Consider the following 11,116-nt stretch of genomic DNA (forward strand, 5'->3'; position numbering starts at 1 on the left):
TAGCAATGATATAGCACGGGCACATGATGATTCACGAGTGGATAATTTTGAATCTGTGGAAGATGTTATGAATCGAGAACAATGATGTGTAGATGGTAGTGGAAACCAAAAGGTATCATGTTGACAATATTATTGTTACAAATTACAAAAAAGAGATGATCAATCGATATTATTGTATTATGGTCATTTATTGCAACAATACGTAGTTGACATGTATATCAAGCTTGAGACAATAAGATTAGATTATTATAGAAGACAACAGTAAAAAATTAGAGTAGAGTTGTACCAAGGAATCGTAGATAGTATGTTAACTGGAGAAAGTAGGGCAAGTAAAGTTGGAAAAAGAATTGTTTTTCCTGCATCATTTGTAGGTGGCCCTAGAGACATGCGTTGTAGATATTTAGATGCTGTCTTTGGTTCAGTGATTTGGAAAACCTAATCTTCTTATAACAATGACATGCAATCCTAAGTGGAAGGAGATTCAAGACGAATTAAAAGAAAATCAAGTCCCATAAGACAAACCTGATTTAACTTCATGGATTTTTTTAGCAAAGTTACAATATTTGAAGGACCACTTGTTTAAGAAACACATATTTGGAAAAGTTGTAGCACATGTTCATGTGATAGAATTAAAAAAAAAAACGATTATCTCATGGACACATTTTTGATAAATTTAAGACCAGAATATAAAATTATGAACGTTGATTAATATGATAAATTTGTGAGTATTGAAATCCCAGATCCTATAAGATATCCAATTTTACATGAAAAAGTTGTAAAACACAAGATGCATGGTACTTGTGGAGCATTGAAGAAAAATAATCCATGCATTCAAGATGATAAATGAAAAAACAATTATCCTCACCCTTTTTCCAATAAAACAATACAAAGTAAAGACTCTTATCCAATTTATCATAGGAGAGATGATAAACGACAAGTATCTATCCATCATGCAATATTAGATAATCATTGGGTAGTGCCTTACAATCCATATCTTTTAACACGATATAATTGTTATATTAATGTGGAAGTATGTTCAAGCATTAAGGCAGTTAAGTATCTTTACAAATACATATATAAGGGGCATGACGGAGTTGTGATTTATATAATTGATAGTAATGATGACATTTTAGTTGATGAAATTCAACAATTTCAATATGCTCGATGGGTATCAGCATAAGAAGCTGTTTGGAGGATTTTTGAAATTGAATTAAATGAAATATATCATGCAGTTATCAACTTACAATTGCATTTTCCAAATAAGCAAGTAGTCTCTTATTGGGAAAACCAAAATTTAGAAAATGTTCTTTACTCTGATGTTGCCTCTAGAACAATGCTTACAAAATTTTTCAACACATGTTCTCAAGATGAGGAAGCAAGAATGTATTTATATGGAGAATTCCTAGAGTATTATGTTTGGAATAAGTAGTGTAAGTGGTGGAATAAAAGAAAAATTTGAAAGGTAATTGGTTAAGTAAATGGAGCAAATCCATCAGAAGGCAAACGATATCATTTAAGACTTTTGTTGATTCATATTTATGTGGAGAATTGTGTTTTAGTGATTAGATTGTTGAGGTCAGATGTCAGGTGATTCGTTGCTCTAGAGTCTGGTTATTAATTGGTGGCTTATGATATTTCTTGTGTTGTAGACTCTGCGGATGTAGAAGATATTCTTAGGGAGGGAACTGTTGTGGAAGGTGAGTTATGTTCCCTTGAGGACGATACCCTTGAAGTTGTGAGGGTTTAGTGAAGGATTGATCAAATTAGTAGTAGCATTGAATGAGTACATGACCCATTCTCCCATAGAGTTAACACTAAGGTTTGTTGTTTCCTCCCCAAGAACTTGTACCATGCCACCTTCATCCTCATTGAGAGAAGTTTCCATGGAAGCTTTGTTTATCCAGAGAATTCATAAGATCTTCTTGAGTACTGAAATACGTTTTGATTTCCTCCACAAAGACCAGGCTGATTCATCCTTAAGTTAGTGTTTCCAAATCTTTGGTTAAAGTGTGAAGAACCATTGGTTGTGGCTAAGTTGACTAAGCTAGGGTATGAAAATTTTAAACTCTTGATGTTTTTTCTCAATACGACTTTCTTGAGTAAAGAGTGCTTTAATTTCTGTAAAGAGTGCTTTATATTCTTGAGGAAGGTCTTCAAAGAACACATCTATATGGTCTTTGACAGAAAGGCTATGGCCAACTAGGGTAAGAGCATCAACAATATTTCTAACCTTGAGGAGGTGGTCATTTATAGGTAGATCTCCTTTCTTAGTATTTTGCAGTTGAGTCTTGGTTTAGGTTACTTTGGCTCATACTTGGGTAGCAAAATACAGATAAAAAGTCTTCAATACCTAGGATGAAGTATCATAGTTCACCATGCGTGTGAGGAGAGCATAGATATGGACGCAAGAATCCAAGACATGATGAATTGATCTTGTTGTTCCTAGTCTTGAAACTCATGGTTTATATGATGTTTGGTTTCATCATCGATCTTGAGATAGAAATTTTGAGGGCAACACTCGAGAATCATAGAGAAAGACTACAAGTTGTGTCCTCTTAACGTTGTCAATATACGTTTTCTCCAAACTAGAAAATTCTTGTTGTCCAATTTGGATGAGATTGGGAGGGGAAAGGAAACAGGGACAAAATTGGTGGTTCTTGAGATGTCTCATGGTGGACATGGAAGACATTTCCATAGCTAAGACAGAACCAACTCTGATACCATGTTGAAAGAAGAGAAAGAAATACAAAGGAGATGAGAGGTAAGGATGAAAGAAAAAAGATTGCAGAAAGCTTTTGTATCTCATTTGTGTATTTTTCAAATAGAGGGTATATATCTTAACTAGTAAGTCTTCCATCACTTGTAACTACCTAAGGAATTGGTTTCAATAGAAAAGGAACTGACCATGCATTACGGGTAAGATGTAGTTGTAACTCATTATCTCTAGCACCCTATAATGGTAGAAGGTTGTACAAGTTTATTGCACAACTCCTTGGATTGACCCCTTTTATGTAACTTTTAGCCCTCTGCATTAATTTGCATTGGTCCCTTATGATTGCTAAGTAAACTTATTATCGAAAAATATGTAAAACTTTATATTCAAATTAAACTAGTTTTAAATTTTTTATTTAATTATATTATAATGAAAGGTTGCCCACTTGTAGAGATTTTTTTTTTAAAAAAAAAAAAGTTAAAAAGCAAATTTTAACTTACCTTGCATTTCAGAGGCAATATCAATTGCTTGTCTCATGGATATTCTCCTCCATGACTATAAGCATGTTAACATCCATGATCAAATGCAACAGTACTGCTTGTGATACTTAACGCACCTTAGAGGAGGTCTTTTGCTTAACACAACAAAATGGTAATGCGCCATATAAACTACAACTGCAGAGTCCAATGAAGGTGGATTGAGCATTGTTGGTTAAAAAAAAAAACTAGAGGGATGAAACTAAGTGACAAAACTATACTAAGCCCCAAACATAATCAAGGAAAAGGAAAAGAGAGTTTAGGCACTTATTGGAGAAAGGGCTTGTTTTGCACTTTGACTTTTCTTGTAATAGATTTAATCAACATTTACATAAATCAAATTTACAATAATTATTCATTAGTTCAATGTTAGGCATACTGAAACTCATCCATTAGACACCCTATAATTGTAATGTTTTAGTCAATATTGATACTTGTTACTGATATTTTAGTCCAATAAAATAGACTATAAATAGATTTATATGTACGTGTTGATACTTATTATAATAATAATATGTATCAAAGCACTCTTTACTTACTAATGGATAATTGATATTGATAGCGAGTCCTTAATATATAAAATTATAATTTGTGATCAAGTATGTTGGCCAACACTCTTTACTGATTGATATTGGTCAGTGATTTTTTTCTTCTTACATCCTATGAATATTTTATTGTGTTTGATTGGACTTTGACTTTTAGAGGTCAAATTGATGTTATATCAAATTGTTTGAGGTGTTTTAATCTTAGATCTAATGGATGTCGAATTCAACACAATACTGAAAGTATTTTGTATTAGAAATTCAAGTTCAGTTACAGACAGATACGTACTGGTGTGAATCATGACAAATATTATTTGATTCTTGTTCATGCTATTTCATGAACTCCAAATGGTTGTTGTAGGCGTGGTGAGGCGGTTCATTTAGATGCTACTGCTGCTGCAATGGTGGCATCATGAAGGGCATGGAACTTGGCAATCATCTTGTCTCGGGGTGGCCGGTTGTCTTTAATTATGGGAGAATCTGCAAATTCTTTCATCCACGCCGACAACAATGGAAATTTATCCTCATCCACTATTTTCAGGCCAGCTACCTTTTCAAATATGCTGATCAAGTTAGCAAGCCATCCCAACGCAGGATCAACAAACCCGATCCTCTCTCTGCTGAAGAACCTCTTTCCCTTCAGCTCGTCTTCCAAGAACTGGAGGTGCCCCATGGCTTCAACCATCGCTTCCTCCTACTCTTTCCCTTCCCTTCCTTGAGGAAGACACCCTCAAAGATTGATGTCGCAACCTACATCCAAAACCAAAAAAATGAATATTGATCAAACTATATACGAAGCCTTTTCAATTCGTTTCAACCAAGGAACAAGAACAACCTTATCGTCACCAAATTTGGCCCAGAAGCGAGCCATGGCTCTCTCATAAGGGTCTTCAGGCAACAAGGGAGTTTCCTTCTGTCACGCCCCAAGACCCACTCCAAGGGCGTGACGGTCATTTCACACTTCAAACCCGAAGGCTTACAGTGTAACCTGACCCAAACACTTATCTTGTAATCGGAAGTTACCAATTACCAAGTACCTGTTTAGAGTAGCGGAACAAATCTAAAATCCTCAAATTCAATTTCAAAACTAAAACATCCACTATCCAAAATCCATTGTCCAAATATTTGCAAACTTAAACAATTCAAGTACTAGAACAAATTTCAAAATCTCCAAAACTCAACTTTGATCTAACATAAAATTTAAAGGATCAATATCCAAATAGCTTCCAAATACCAAAAGATCCAAATGAACATAACTAAAGTTAAACAAAATCCAACATAAAATCCTAAGTTAAATCCTAATGATGACCATTCCTTAGTCTAGCCATCACTCCTCACTTGAACTAAGAGTACCTGAAAAATTTTCAACAATTGGGAATGAGCTCACAGCCCAATAAGGAATATTAATGCAGTTCATGGATCAAATATTTTCATTTCAAATAGGAGATATCATTTTTTTCTCTCATCAAATATCAGAGTTTCAAAAATACTACATATTTAAAATTCAACCAACCATTTTCATATCAAATTCAAACATTTTCACATAAGATTCAATCAAATCCATTCAATTTTCATTACTTTGGTCATCAAATATCAAATGACCAATTAGGTGGGACTTTTCAAATGGGTGGCTAGCCTCAAATTGTTCCTGGTGGAAGGAACCAAACACTACTAGTACTAGTAACCTCTAACCAAACCCCTAGAGGCTGGGGTCCAAATCAATTACATTCCCACCATGAAATGTAAAGGTCAACTATTATATCCCGTTGACAAGGGCCAAATAAACTAGAGTGATGTTTTTGTTCAAGTATTCAAATTTACACAACATAATATTTCCATATTTTGTGTCATAAATAAAACAGAATATTCCAACATAATATTTAGTGCAAAACAGTTTGATCCATGCATGGTAACAAAATATCATTTTCTTTTCCACAATTCAAATAACATATAAAATAATTTAATTTTATAAATACTGTATTAACTTCCCTTACCTCAAAATATGCAAAGACCTTGAAGGAAAAATAACCCTAAAAAGTCTACTCCTCACCTAACACAATAAAAAGACCATTATTACTATTTACCTCAAATATAAATCTGATAATCCTAAAAATTTCTAAATGTTAAGATTAATATTTCTGATTAACAAAGTAATAATTTAATTACTCTATTCCTTATTTAATTAAAATTAATAAATTCTCAATTTGTTTCTAATAACACATTACTAATTTAATTAAATTACAATTTTATTTCATTATAAAATTCTATATATATAATATATATATATATATTTTGCTAAATCTCTCATTCTATTTATTACAAAAAAAGACCATTATTACTATTATCTTATTTATTAATCTAAAACTAAATATTATTATTATTTTTTTTAATTAACCAATTCAAAAGCCACTCATGTCTCGGGTACACTAAACCAAAAAGCAAGTTTTTTTTTTTTCCATTGCCATCATCATGATTCATTATATATATATATATATATATATATATATATATATAAAAGGCTTCCTTCCATTTGGCACACGCCCCTTTTTTTTTTTTAATAAAATTAACCCTAACCTAAAATCGAAACTTTCCAAGGAATTTTTTTTTTCTTTTTTTTTTTCATCTAATAAAACTTAAGATCTCCCAAATTCCAATAATAAAATCAAAATCTTAAATTTTTTATTATTTTGATATTAAAACGAATTAAAAATAAAATAAACTAACCCTAATCTAGATTTGGGTTTTCCAAAAGATATCTAATGTATTTGAAATTAACCAATGAATCTAAAATATTAAACTAGGGGTTAGAATCTTACCTATAGAGATCTGTTCTTCAACCCTGAAATCTGACTCCAACCTTACGTTCTTTGGAATTCTGCAAACAGGAACTCTATTCAGAAAAGAACGGAAAGAATAAAATTTCTAATTTATACCTAGGGTATTTATTCGTAAAATTACACTTTTACCCCTCTTCATTTTTATTAAATTAATTAATTAACTAATTTAATTATTATTAGTAATTTCATAAATTACCCTTAAAAGAAAATGCTTGGGCGTTACACCTTCCATGTCTCATCAATGTATTCAAGAATGACAAGCGATTCAGCTATTAGTTTTCCATTGTGTATAAGAACTGGAACCTTTTTGTGGACATGATTTATAGTGGAGAAGGGAAGGGCTCTTGTTGGAGAGATCTTCAAATATGGTTTCATACTCTATGCCTTTGATTTTGAGAGCCCAAACAATCCTCAGAGAAAAAGGACTTGACCATGTTCTGAGAAGTTTCACCTCTTCTGCCATAGTGTTTTGATATCTGCAAATGGAATAGCATGCCGCTCAGCTCCTCTTTGTAGACATTTGGGCAGTGAAATTTTGATTATTTAGAAAAGAAAGCAGTTGAAACAGAGTATTGCATATGAAAACAAATTAAAGCATATTATAAAGACTCACCAGACATTTTTATTCACAATTCAGAAAAAGTCTTAAAATTGCAAGTAAAATATGTGAAGCTACATCCACACAAAGCAGACATTTTTATTCCTAATTCATACGAGTCTTAGGACTTGCAAATAAAATATGTGGAGTGACAAATTTATAAGATGTTTGTGTTTTTTTTTTTTTTTTTTTTTTTTTTTTTTTTTTTTTTAAACTTTTTGCTAAAAGCAATTTACTTTTAAACTTTACATTCTTTGTTTTTCTATTTTTTATGACTTATTATAAATTTTTTACTAAATAGAAAAAACAAAAATATTTGATTTTTTTATAAATGGAAAAATTAACATATTGATTTTTCTTTACTTCTTAATGCTTAATAGAAATAAAATATTGCAAAAAAAAAAAAACAACCTAATATTTAACACTATTAAATGCTATTTGGTTTTAAGTTCTATTTAGAATTAAGTAAAAAAAAAAAAAGTCAGCACCACCTTAGTTTCAATTTTAGTTCATATGTATTGTAGACCACAATTTAACTTTCATTTAGGCCACAATTGAGATCACAATCCAGCTCTAGTTTAATTCATGATTCAGCTCACGTTTAGGTTCACTCTTAGACTCACAATCAAAGACATTTTCAGCTCACAATCTTCTCGCATTTTAGGACGTAATTCTGATCATAATTCAACTCACGATTAAGGTCATTTTCAGCTTACAATTCAGGTACACTTTCAGCCATTTTTAGGCCCAATTTGAGGTTCAATTCAGCTCACATTCAATTCACACTTTCACCTCACTTTGAATTACACTTAGGATATAATTCAGTGTAAGTTTAGTTCATCATTCAACTCTGTTTAATTCACCATTCAACTCACCTTTTTAGGTCATTTTTAGATGCTCATTTAGTCACAAATTAGTCTATGTTGAGCTCACTTTGAAGTTCAATTCAGCTTATTTGATCACTTGCTTTCACACACACGCTTCTATCTTATAGAATTCTTTGTTTGTATTTTTTGTGATTTGTGTATTTTATGATTTTTAAAATGCCTTCCATTGTTTTCTTATGAAAATTCATCCTCAAAGTCCATATTTCAAATTCATCTGAGATCAATTAAGTGGAGAAGTCTATTTTCAAAAATCATGCTACAATGCTTCATTTGGTATGCATAATTGTAAAGGTTTCCATTGATTTTCTCATGCATGAGTTAAATTCATAACTCCAAATGCTAAAGTCATTCCTTGCCTTGGTGAGCTTATTCATGATCACATGAGATTAAAGAAAGAAGCATAGATGAATTCATGGAAATTTATTAGGGATTTTGTGAATCCCTACATTTAAAGTTTTCAAAAATCAGTACCCTACTACCACTTTTGTTCCATTGAACCTTCAAAGTTGTAAATTGGAATCCAATCACTTAGAAACCTAAAATTATTTTTATTCTTGGATAATGTTATTAACTTCTTAAATTTATTAAGAAAATTTTAGTTGTATTCAATACATTTCTCCAAGTAAGAGATTTAAATTAGTTTTCCAATAGGTCCAATTTCAGCACTATTCTAGACACCCAAAATAGTTTTGCAAAATTAAATTAGTTGGTGATTTCTTGAATTAATTTTGATATTTTTCCCTTAACCTAGAATTCATAAATTATGCCTTAGGACCTTGTGACAATCAAAATAATTCTCTAAGTGGGAAAAATAAGTTTTTCTTTCTACTCCTGCTATACTTGCTTGGTTTTATAGTTAGGATTTGTTTTCTTGATTTTAATATGTTCTGTGTATCTTATATAGGTTTTAAAAATTTTGGTTTGATTTTATCATTCTCCTAAGTTAGTCAAATAAATTAGTCTTTGTATGATTTAGAAATCAAACCTATTATTGACCAATTAGGGTTTTATTAAATCTGAGATTGAATGACACGTAATTAAATAATTTGGCTTTTTGGGTTATAATCTAGGCACATTGAAGATGCTCTCCTTTTCTTACTTTGATGAAATAATACTTTTGGGTATTTATTTAGGCTTTATTTTATGAATACCTTTGTTTTTCCCTATTGATGATACTATGTATATTTTTGATAATTTGACCCCTTTTGTGCATGGTTGTTATCTCCTTTAAAAAATAAACAAAAATAACTAGTGATTCCAACCTTTTTATCCATAGTATCCTATCTATATATTTTTTTGGATTACCATAGGACATCAAACAAGAAACTTCAAGAATTCTTTCAAATTAATTAGGGATTTTGTGAATCCCTACATTTAAAGTTTTCAAAAATTAGTACCCTACTACCACTTTTGTTAGTTCATTAAACCTTCAAAGTTGTAAATTGGAATCCAATCACTTAGAAACCTAAAATTATTTTTATCCTTGGATAATGTTATTAACTTCTTAAACATGTTAATAAAATTTTAGTTGTATTCAATACATTTTTCCAAGTAAGAGATTTAAATTAGTTTTCCAATAGGTCCAATTTCAGCACTATTCTAGACACCCAAAATAGTTTTGCAAAATTAAATTAGTGTGTAATTTCTTTAATTAATTTTGATATTTTTCCCTTAACCTAGAATTCATAAATTATGCCTTAGGACCTTATGAAAATCAAAATAATTCTCTAAGTGGGAGAAATAAGTTTTTCTTTCTACACCTGCTACACTTGCTTGGTTTTATAGTTAGGGTTTGTTTTCTTGATTTTAATATGTTTTGTGTATCTTATATAGGTTTTGAAAATTTTGGTTTGATTTTATCATTCTCCTAAGTTAGTCAAATAAATTGGTTGTTGTGTGATTTACAAATCAAACCTATTATTGACCAATTAGGGTTTTATTAAATCTAAGATTGAATGACACATAATTAAATAATTTGGCCTTTTGGGTTATAATATAGGCAAATTCAAGATGCTCACCTTTTCTTATTTTGATGAAATAATACTTTTGGGTATTTATTTAGGCTTTATTTTATTAATACCTTTGTTTTGCCCTGTTGATGATACTACGTATATTTTTTATAATTTGACCCCTTTTGTGCATGGTTGTTATCTCCTTTAAAAAATAAACAAAAATAACTAGTGATTTCAACCTTTTTATCCATAGTATCCTATATATATATTTGGATTACCATAGGATATTAGACAAGAAACTTCAAGAATTCTTTCTTTTCTCTTTGGTGACTATAGATGGATAAAAATAAATAAATAGTTTTTTTACAATAATAAAAAGAATTCTTATGCTCCTATAATGGAGCTTACAACCCATCTATTGAAAAGAAAATATTTTTAGAATAAAATAAAAATCCTATACCCTTTACGAGGTGTACAACCTAATATAGAGAATAAAAGGCAGATATCACATCTCTTCACATTCATTCATTCAATTGAACAAATAATAATGAATCACAAAATAACCATCATATTACTTTTATTCATCCCTTTAGGTCATCAAATGAATAAAAATACCTAAGAAAATAGATGTGAGCACACCCTAGAATAGATCTAGCATACAAAATCCTACCATAGGGCTCTATACTAGTTGTTGGGAACCTTGAATTACTCCATTCTCCTGTCCTGGATTTCGTAGGTTGTAGTGCATGCATCTATCCTTAGGCATCTTTAAATCAAACACAACAAAAATAAAAGGCTTAAAAAACTATAGAATAATACAGATCTAAATATTAAAACTTATATCTATGATCTGGATGCTTCCAGATCGAAATCCATCTGATGAGAAATGTCCAAAGCTTTTTGTCTGATGACTCAAACCATGTCCATGGCACTCTAAAGAGTGGACTTTGGAAAGGTAAATGCCTAGAGTCTCCTTCTTTCTCTGGATTTGGAAGACAATAGTCAAAAGGCCATTAAGAAACCCTAACCCCATAAAAGGGTATTTATAGGG

At 30.9% G+C, this 11,116-nt stretch overlaps 1 pseudogene; it reads right to left on the reverse strand.

Moving 5' to 3' along the window:
* Positions 1–4,167: 4,167 nt before the first annotated feature.
* Positions 4,168–7,091, reverse strand: LOC117932003 (annotated as a pseudogene).
* Between the last annotated feature and the right edge of the window lie 4,025 nt (positions 7,092–11,116).

The sequence above is a fragment of the Vitis riparia genome, chromosome 15, assembly GCF_004353265.1.
Source record: "Vitis riparia cultivar Riparia Gloire de Montpellier isolate 1030 chromosome 15, EGFV_Vit.rip_1.0, whole genome shotgun sequence".
NCBI lineage: Eukaryota > Viridiplantae > Streptophyta > Magnoliopsida > Vitales > Vitaceae > Vitis > Vitis riparia.